The sequence below is a fragment of the Girardinichthys multiradiatus genome, chromosome 15 (assembly GCF_021462225.1).
Source record: "Girardinichthys multiradiatus isolate DD_20200921_A chromosome 15, DD_fGirMul_XY1, whole genome shotgun sequence".
Lineage (NCBI taxonomy): Eukaryota > Metazoa > Chordata > Actinopteri > Cyprinodontiformes > Goodeidae > Girardinichthys > Girardinichthys multiradiatus.
Window position 1 is genome coordinate 2,431,773 of NC_061808.1, and position 9,807 is coordinate 2,441,579.

The 9,807-nt window shown below is 36.4% G+C and overlaps 1 long non-coding RNA gene across 3 annotated transcripts in view; it reads left to right on the plus strand.

Annotated features, from left to right (window-relative positions):
- LOC124882328 overlaps nucleotides 1-9,807 on the plus strand; it is a 27,538-nt gene continuing 17,731 nt past the window's right edge. The window contains exons 1-4 of one of the 3 annotated variants that reach the window (XR_007041869.1): nucleotides 1-57; nucleotides 656-972; nucleotides 2,743-2,883; nucleotides 3,023-3,427. This is a non-coding gene — a long non-coding RNA (uncharacterized LOC124882328). Of the gene's footprint in view, nucleotides 58-209; nucleotides 266-655; nucleotides 973-2,742; nucleotides 2,884-3,022; nucleotides 3,428-9,807 lie in introns of those variants that run through there. The other 2 variants (XR_007041870.1, XR_007041871.1) reach the window with 2 other exon arrangements.

Genomic DNA, 9,807 nt, shown 5'->3' on the forward strand with positions numbered 1-9,807 from the left:
GTCGAAACAGCTTCTCTCGGAACACCGTTTGCTTCTGTGGGGCCTCGAAGAGAAAATGTAAGCAACTCTTACACCTTAATTTCTCCGTTCATGAATGAAAATACCGGATACACAGACAGTATTTCATTCTACTTAACTTTTGCAAAGGATCGGTGATCGGTCCTTGGATCCAGTTGAATTTATGTCCTTTTGCCAGCAAAAGACATTCAGCTGTTCCCTCCTGACCCGATGGTCATCGGTGTGGAAGAGAAAGACTTGTGGAAAGGTGGGGCTTTTAGTTGGGTATTGGCGCCACAGGAAGTCCGCAGTTACCCCATTTCCTGGCTGTGCTGGAAGAAGGTTAATGCACTTTATTTTGAAAGGTTCCAGGAAAGTATGTACCGGAGTTTTAGTGTTGAAAACCCATGGCTGTGGTCCCAACATTTTCTTGCATGTTTGTCACACTTAAGTGTTACATCAAACAAACGTAAATATTAGTCCAAGAGCCCCCCCACCCGAATAAGAAATCAGGAAGGATTTTTCACACCACTTTATATGACGAGGACTTTAGATCAACACAGCTTTACAACTTCACAGCTTTGTATATAGACCTTGAGGTAATGGTGTCTTGTAGTTGCTGACAAAAATGGTTACACATTATTTCTGGTTTCCCAAGGCTCACGTTGAGATTCTGGAAGAAGCCATGAAGGGGATGCAACTTGGCCTCCTGATAGGTTGTGAGAGTGGTGAACCAGATGCTATCCCACGCGAGGTCTTCGATGTGGCAGTTGTTGTTGAAGAGACCATTGTTCTTCACAACATTAAAGATGTTGTAGTTGCATTTTCATTGCTTATGGGTGTCATCTATTGCATGGATCTTGAGTATCCGTATGCCATGAAGTATACATTTGAGTTTCTTCAGAGAGTAGTTATGAAGATCAAACCAGACCAAGCTTCAGCCAGAGTCCATGGACTAAGGAACAAAATCCTGAGGTACAAACTGTAACATCTGTCTGCGCTGACAGTTTTAATTTTGTTTGACTAATAAGTTATAGTAAGTTTTCTTTCTTCAGACAGACTTGCTTTATTTTGTATGTTGTATGTTATTTAAAAGTTCAATGCACTTTAAAATGTTGGCAGACTGCACAGTTGAAACTGTTTTTGAATGGTAGGAGACAGTTGTTCTGTTCAGTCATATGATTTTTCATCACATTTTCAAAATGTTCAAAAAACCAAACTCTTCATGTATTTGGTACATTAAAAAAGAAATTCATGGAGATATAATATCTATCTATATATATATAGATATATATATCTGTATATATATATATCTATATATATATATACAGATAGATATTATATCTATATATATATAGATATAATATCTATATATATATAGATATATATATCTGTATATATATAGATATATATATCTGTATATGTATATATATATATATATATACAGATAGATATTATATCTATATATATATAGATATAATATCTATATATATATAGATATATATTTCTATTTATATAAATATATTTAGATATATACGTTTCTTTTTTTAGTCGGACAAGTACTGACTACAACATGGCAGGTTCTTCATCCCCATGGTTCAATTTTGTTTACTTTTCCAGATAGGCCTCATATATTTTAATAATTTTCTGTACAAACAGAAGTAAGTTGTAAGTGAAGGTGGTATTCAAATAAATTATATAAAAATGTTTTTGAAGTTTCGTTATTTGTGATAGTTGAATTCAGTGTTTTCTTAGGAATCTGCTAAGCTTGCCATTATAAGTTCAGACCAGTAATGAAAATAGAAAATGGTAGTTAACTGGAATTTCAAATTCAAGTTCAATTGCTGCCTTATAAACATGAGTTAAAGTAACTTACAGAGGTAAGCGGTATAGAAAGATTTATTAAAAAAATTAGTTAAATGGATGTATAATTGTACTTTCTTTTGACGAAACAAAACATGTTTTAACAATGGTGTGATACAGTGAGTTAACTCAAAGTAACAAGTTCAAACAATAACTAATCATTATTGAAAAAATTGGTATAACTGGGTTTTGTGAGTTGAAATGGCACATAATTGTATGTTACTCTAACAAGAAAAACTAAGTTTTTTGTATTGGATAATACAAAATCAGCAGTAAACTCTACTCAGAGTATCAAGTTAAAACAAGAAATGATCATGAATCCAGTATCCTAAACAACTTATCTTTCCAAATTTAAAAAACTCTTATTTTGAAGTTGAGTTAATGTACATTTTTAAGGCAGCAATTGAACTAAAGTTTTTAAGTTGAACTACCCTAATAGTTTTTACAGTGCAGAGTGCTATATCTACTTTGAAATACTGATACTATAACTATAACTAACTGATATTATCTGCATATTTTGATGCAAAGAAGAACATCATGTTTTAGTGTTTATGTTATTAATAATTTCTTTTAGTTCTAAGGACTCATTTTACATTTGCTCAAACAGATGTTGAGGCTTTGGATATTAATACAAGACCTGAAGGTTGTTCATTCTACACTTGTGATCAGCATTTAATTTTGTTGTTTTTATTTTATTACTACTTAGAAAACAAAAATATTTTAGGACATAACTTCTTTTACTGTAAACTACATCATCAAGTTCTTCCAACCAGAACCTGGAGAACCAGTCTGAGGTAATCCAGATTAAACCTGTTTGTTCAGGACACAGAGTTAGAAATGAAACACGAAGATGAAACTGACTGGGATTTGTTGTGATTTCAGAGACTGGGACCAACCAGAGAGCAGATTCTTGAAGCTAAAGATTTGTGGTTCCTCCATCGTGAAGTCTGGAAGCTGAGCTCACTGTAGGATCAAGGTGGATCTACATCAGAGGCTGCAGGGTCTCCCCGTGAACTTTTAACTGTAAATGTTTTTTATTGTCTGCATTTTAACCTCTCTAGCTGATCTAATCTGGCTGCATCAGCTGGAATAGTCCAGCTGTCCTGGTCTTCTACAGTCAGGATGTTGTTTTAATATCTGAGACGTTTTTATGTCTTTAAAGGTCTGACGCTGCCTTTAGAAGAGGACAACACTGTCTAGTGTGAGGACATCTACAATCATCACCATGGCAACTTCATCACAGACAACCAATGAAAAGTTGTCGGTGGATCTTTTGAACATAAATGGTCTTAGAAACAAAACTGATGATATTCGACACATCATTGGACGTGATAAGGTCCATGTTCTGGCTCTGTGTGAAACTAAATTGGACCCCTCAGTGAAAGACAGTAAAGTTTATATACCAGGTTTCAGGATGTGGAGGAAGGACAGGAACAATTATGGAGGTGGTGTTGCTCTGTATGTTCAGGATCACATTAAAACTACATTAAGGTCCGAACTGATGAAGACTAGAGTTGAGATCATTTGGGTTCAGATGGAGATTCCTGGCAGCAGACCAGTTTTACTGGGATGTTGTTATAGACCTCCAGAAAATGATGTAGACTATTTGGTTGAAATCTATGAGATGATGACTCTGGTGTCAGAGAATGAGATGAAAGACATTTTGGTGATGGGGGACTTTAATGTTAAATGGGACACTAACCTGAAGCTGACTAAAGATGCTGTTGATATTTTATCTAAATCAGGGTTGGAGCAGATTGTAAAAGTTAAAACCAAGTTTGCCAAAAAATTCTCATCATGCATTGATCACATTTATACGAATGTTCCAGAACTTTTCCCAGAATTAAAATCCATTGTAACTGGTTGCAGTGACCATAACCTCGTTACCGTCACAGTCAGTAAAAACATTCCTAATTGGACCAGAAGGTCAAACCAGTTTGATCTAAATGAATTTAATAAAGACATACTGGAAGCTCGATGGTCTGATGTGCATCAAGAGCTTAATCCTAAGAAAGCGCTGTTGAGGTTTATCAAAAAAGTTCTCAAAATAGCAGATAAACATGCTCCATTACAGGCTCATGACATTTATGATTTACCGACTTTGGATGATGAGTTGAAAACTTTAATATTGAAAAGAGATCAGGCAAAAGAGAAAGCAGAATATTATTATCAAAAATATTACAACTTAAAAGTAGAGGTTGAAAAGTTTAGTAACAGAGAAAATCAGATATGTCTCAAGCAGCAACTTGAAGAGGTTAAAGATGCTCCTAAAAACTTCTTTAAAGTATATAAAGAGTATTTGGGTAAAGGTTTGCCTTCTCAGGTGTTCAACATAAACCCTGAGGGAAATGTAACCTCAGACATTTATTATCTAAACAGGAAACATTTAATCAATGTTTCTCTGTTCCAAAGCATGAGCGACGCTGCAGATTTATTCAGTTTTGGTAACATTGATCCTGAAAGATGAAACAAATTGTTGAAATTGCTCCTTAGTAATGTCACTCACAAAATCCATAAAAAAGATGCTAAAATGCTGAAACTGGCCGTTGATGACATCTCTGGTCCCATCTGTCACATCCTGAACAGATGTATCGACACACAGGAGTTTCCTTCTGAGCTCAAACAGTTTAGGGAGAACAGCAGTCATGACAGTGTCTACGTTATATTAGGTTATATCTTTGATATAATTCTCTTTACACAGGCCAAACAGTACTTCACTGGTAGGAACAGGATCCCTTCAGAACCACTTGATGATGAAATCAAACAAATAGAGACTGATTGGCTCACAGAAACTAAAAACAGCAAAATAGTTCAAGCTGTGTTCTTGGATTTCAGTTCGTTCTTTGACACCATCAGTCATGATCTGCTGATAGAAAAACTGAGATCTTCTGGTTTCTCAGATTCGGCTCTTTCTCTGATAAAAAGCTTTCTTTCCTACCGTGAAGGTTCCCGTGGTCTGCCTCGAGGAAGCTTCCTCGCTCGACTCCTCTTCAGCTTCTTCATTAATGATCTCCAGGAGGGCTTAAAATCATCCCCTGCTGTCATCTGTCAAAATCACGTGATTATTTACGCTGCACATGAAAACAGTGAGGTGTTAAATGAACAACTGAACGCAGACGTACAAATCATGAGTAACTGGGCCAATATTAGTACGACTCTTTTTAATATAACAACACAAACAATTAAACCGACCAAAAGTAACAGTTCAGTAACTAATATGTTTAAGGTCCTCAGGTCTTTTCTATACTATAATCAGTTTAACTTAAACTGGATCCAAGTATTTAGAGTAATTATGAAGCACTGTTATCCCTCCATGAGTAAAGAATTTATTAAAACCTTCAATAAACTGCAGCAGGTTACTGGCAGAAAGTTACTCAAAGATGTCCCTGAAGAGGTTTTAATTTCACTGGTGCTGCTGCAGCTTGAGTGAAAAACAGCAAAAGTTAACCAAAGTGCTCACTGAACATCTAGGAAGAAACTGAGTGCATTAATGCCAACACCACTTATTTGAATTTTGTTTCTTATTATCCTTTTATCTTCAGCCCCCCCCCCCCGACACTTTTCTCTTTGGGGGAACATGTTAAGAACATGAATGTTAAGAATCACATGTTAACATAACTGCAAATGTCTTCACAAGTGTACCTAAGTCATATTCTTTGTTTGTTTTGTGCACAAACTTGACAATAAAGCTGATTCTGATTCTACGTCGTCTCTTTATGTTTTACTGGTGGGCCGTGTCAATCATGGAAAAAAATATGATATCTGATCCTTCAATTATTTTGCCCTGTGTCATTTATTTTTGAAATAAAATTGTATTTTTGTTATATTTATTACAATAATTAGAATTTAGAGTCGTTCTTTGGATGAATAAAAAGGCTGTATACCTCACCAAGGCCCATCATTGAGTTTCATACTCCACAGAGGAACCGGACAAGGTTCCCTACGATCCATCTCTCTGTTTGCTCTTTTCACTCAACCACTTGCTTTAAGGAAGGAATTTGTGATGCAGACATTGAACATAAAATCAGTTTGTATGCAGATTATAAATTGGTATTCTTACAAGATCCATGTAATTCCCTTCAGGAAACTTCAAAATTATTAAAAACTTTTCCAAAATTTCAAACTGGAAGAAATCCATCATCCTTCCACTTTTGGAGAGGGCATGTGACTCTGCACAGCCTCTTACTATGGAACATGTTAATATTTAGGAATAAATATTTCTCCCAGGCTGTCAGAATAATTAATAATTTTTTTAGGCACTAGTGGACTTTATTTTTACATTTTTATTAAAGTAGATTGACAGGAAATAGGGTGGAAGGGAATGCAGTACTTTCTTCTAAAGTTCAGTTGTTTTCCTCTGTGGTTTATCAGGACCGACATGTCTTGGTGCATTCTGGGAAATGTAGGAGTCCAAACATAACATAAAAAATGCAAATGTCTGTGTTCAAACAGGCTAAAATGACTGAAAATCAACACTAATCTCTTAAAATTACATGAACAGACCTAATAAAGTTCTGAGCAACAGAAGCAAAGTTCTGATGATTTTACTGCCAGATATTTTAAGACACACATCATCTAATCTGTCTTCTCCATAGAGTGGGTCCAAATTTCCATAATCCAGAGTTTATGAATAACTATGTTGTGTAGCAGGAATATGAGTCTGTGTTTGTGTTGCAGCAGCAGAACTGAGCTCTTTCTGTTCAGTTTGGTTTACTGTGGTTTAGGTGAAGCTTTTGACCAGCAGGTGGCAGCAGACCCAATACTGTAAACATGATTTGTGTAAAAAGGTTTACAGTTTGTTATCTGGATGAGAAGCTGTGAAAATTGAAACTGAGTCAAAAAGCAGTTTTTCATGGTGCATAAAACCGGAAAACTAAGAAAAAAGTTCAACAATTACTATCTATATGAAAGGACTCAGATGAATCTAATTACTTTCCAGCAAAATAATTTTCTTCAGTTGAATAAAAACAAACTGAAGTCATTATTTTTGGACCAATGGAGGAGTCAGAACACAGCTTCAGTTACTACAGCTAGAAACCAGAGATCAGGCCTGAAATCTGGATGTAGTGATGGTCTCAGACCAGAACCTCCAGAACCACATAAAGATAATCACTAAGTCAGCCTTCTATCACCTGAAGAACTTTTCCAGGATTGAAAGACTAATGTCCAGCAGGATCTGGAGAAACTCTTCACAGGTTTGCCTTAAAGGTCCATCAGACAGCTGCAGCTGATCCAGGAGCTGCTGTCTGGTCCTCAAAAGAACCTAGAAGGTGGAGAACATCAGCCCAGTTCTAAAGTCTTTCCACTGGTTCCCTGGACCTCAGAGAAGAGACTTCTGTTTTTAAGTCACTGAAGGGCTTAGAACCAAAATATTAAAGATATATTGCTGTTGTATCAACCTTCCAGACCACTCGGGTCTCCTGGTTCCAGTCTACTCTGCATCCTCAGAACCAGAACCAAACATGGAGAACCAGCATTCAGTTCTTCTGCTCCACTAATCTGGAACAAACTCCCAGAAACCTGCAGAGATGCTGAATCCCTGAGTTCTTTTAAATCAACGTTAAAACCCATTAGTTCAGAGTTTCAACTATTAACTAAAACCTCGTTAATTTCAGTCTATAGTTCAACTTTTCTTCACTTCTCTTTATTATACCAGTACTCTGTAGTGATATAATAAAGAGAAGTAGTGACTACTGTGTACTTCTTTCGGTTTTCATTTCTCATGTTTTCATCACGTAAAGCACTTTGAATTGTCTTGTTGCTGAAATATGCAAATAGACGTGCCTTGCCTTGCATTCCAGATGACAAATAAGCACACACAACCACTCCAAACACACACAAACGCATACAAACAATCTAAAAGGTTAAAGGTCATACAAACACAGGTTCATATTTCATTAATGCAACCTATCTGATCTGAGGCCAAATGCAGCTTTGACCTAATAAATTCAATAAATTCAAAAATCAATTAAACAATTATGACACCATCTCCAGATATCCTTTTTATTGAGCAAAGCTGCTCTGGAACATGGAGATAACCAGCATTAAATGTTGCGACAGGACACATAAAAGATGAATAAAAATAAAAATAACATTTCTTTTGCTCCAAACATTTTTTAAAGTTTAAATAATTCTGGCAGGTTTCAGTTTTCATGTAGATGTTAGATTTATCAGCCTGAATGTTGCCTTTAATTTATTATTAGAAACTGTTTAAGATCGTCTTGGTGTTGTGGCCACAACCTTAGACTGAATGTTATTAACGAATCTTTTCTTCTATGGATCCAGCTTCCAGTTTGTGTCCATAAGGCAAACAATTTCAAAATGTAATCTGCTGTTTTTCTTTGATTTTAATAATAGTTGGATTTATATGATCTGCTGGGATTAGAACTGAAATAATTAGGTTAATATTGGATCTGAATCGAACCCTCCGTCATAAACTGTTGCTGTATGAAATAAACTGAATTAAACTGAATTCTTCTTTTTCACTATTTAACAGATAGTCAGTTAATGACCCAGCAGGAATTGGGACCATGTAAAGTTGCCTTTTAATGACCAGGATCATATTTATATTACTGTAAACAGTTTTAATAGTGCAGCGAGATGTATGAACCAAGGTAACTGGGGAGCTACAGTAAAAGAAAACTTGTAGGTTAAACCAAATCATGGGACATTACTGTCTTCTGCTCAAAGTTCAGACTGATTATTATTTTATGGTTAATTCCTCAGTGCTTTGAGGATTTTTCTCTACGTTTTCAGATGTTGTAATTACTGCATTATTACTGGGCAGTTTTTGAAGAGGCCAAGTTTTAAAAACTAAATGTTTCATTTTAGCCAACCATAATTATGGATGTTGCCCTCATTTGGGAATTTTCTTGATAGTTTTTCATAATCTGTGTTTGTTAAATTCCTCTCAGGAGCACTTTATTTTAAACATTTCATTACATCACCACAAACCACAAACATTTTATCTGCGCTGGCACACCTCCTGATGAGTAATGGGTGAAGCTCAGGTATAACCCAGAAGGTGAGAGAGCAGGTGTTCAGGTGTGTTTGTTGAGCTTTCAGTTTGACTTCATTTGAGCCTGTTGAAAGTTAAAAGACAACACAAAAAAAACACGAAACATCACAACTCTTTAGATTTTATCCAACGCTGTGGTAACTGGACCTCCATCAGGCAACCCTTTGTGGTAACTGGACCTCCATCAGGCAACCCTTTGTGGTAACTGGACCTCCATCAGGCAACCCTTTGTGGTAACTGGACCTCCATCAGGCAACCCTTTGTGGTAACTGGACCTCCATCAGGCAACCTTTTGTGGTAACTGGACTTCCATCAGGCAACCCTTTGTGGTAACTGGACCTCCATCAGGCAACCCTTTGTGGTAACTGGACCTCCATCAGGCAACCCTTTGTGGTAACTGGACCTCCATCAGGCAACCTTTTGTGGTAACTGGACTTCCATCAGGCAACCCTTTGTGGTAACTGGACTTCCATCAGGCAACCCTTTGTGGTAACTGGACTTCCATCAGGCAACCCTTTGTGGTAACTGGACCTCCATCAGGCAACCCTTTGTGGTAACTGGACCTCCACCAGGCAACCCTTTGACATCACAGAAGTCTTCAAACAGTTGAGTGAGTAAATAAATTTAAAATGAACATATTTGACCACTTTGTTCAGCTTGATGTAACGGACCTTTAGGTGGACAAGTTGTTAGTTTCAACCCTAAAGTCAGAGTAGTTTTTGCTTGATGTAAACTGTAGAAGGTCCAGTCTGGACCTGTTAAGGTTATTTGAATAACTGATAGAAGATCATATTTATTTCCTGGATGTTCTTACTGAGTATGAAAAAGAACCTGGTCCATTAACTCTGAGGAAGCTTCTCACAAGACCTTTCCACCTGACTTGAGTCGTGTTAAACTTTCATCCTAAAATCTTCTGATTTTAGAACAAT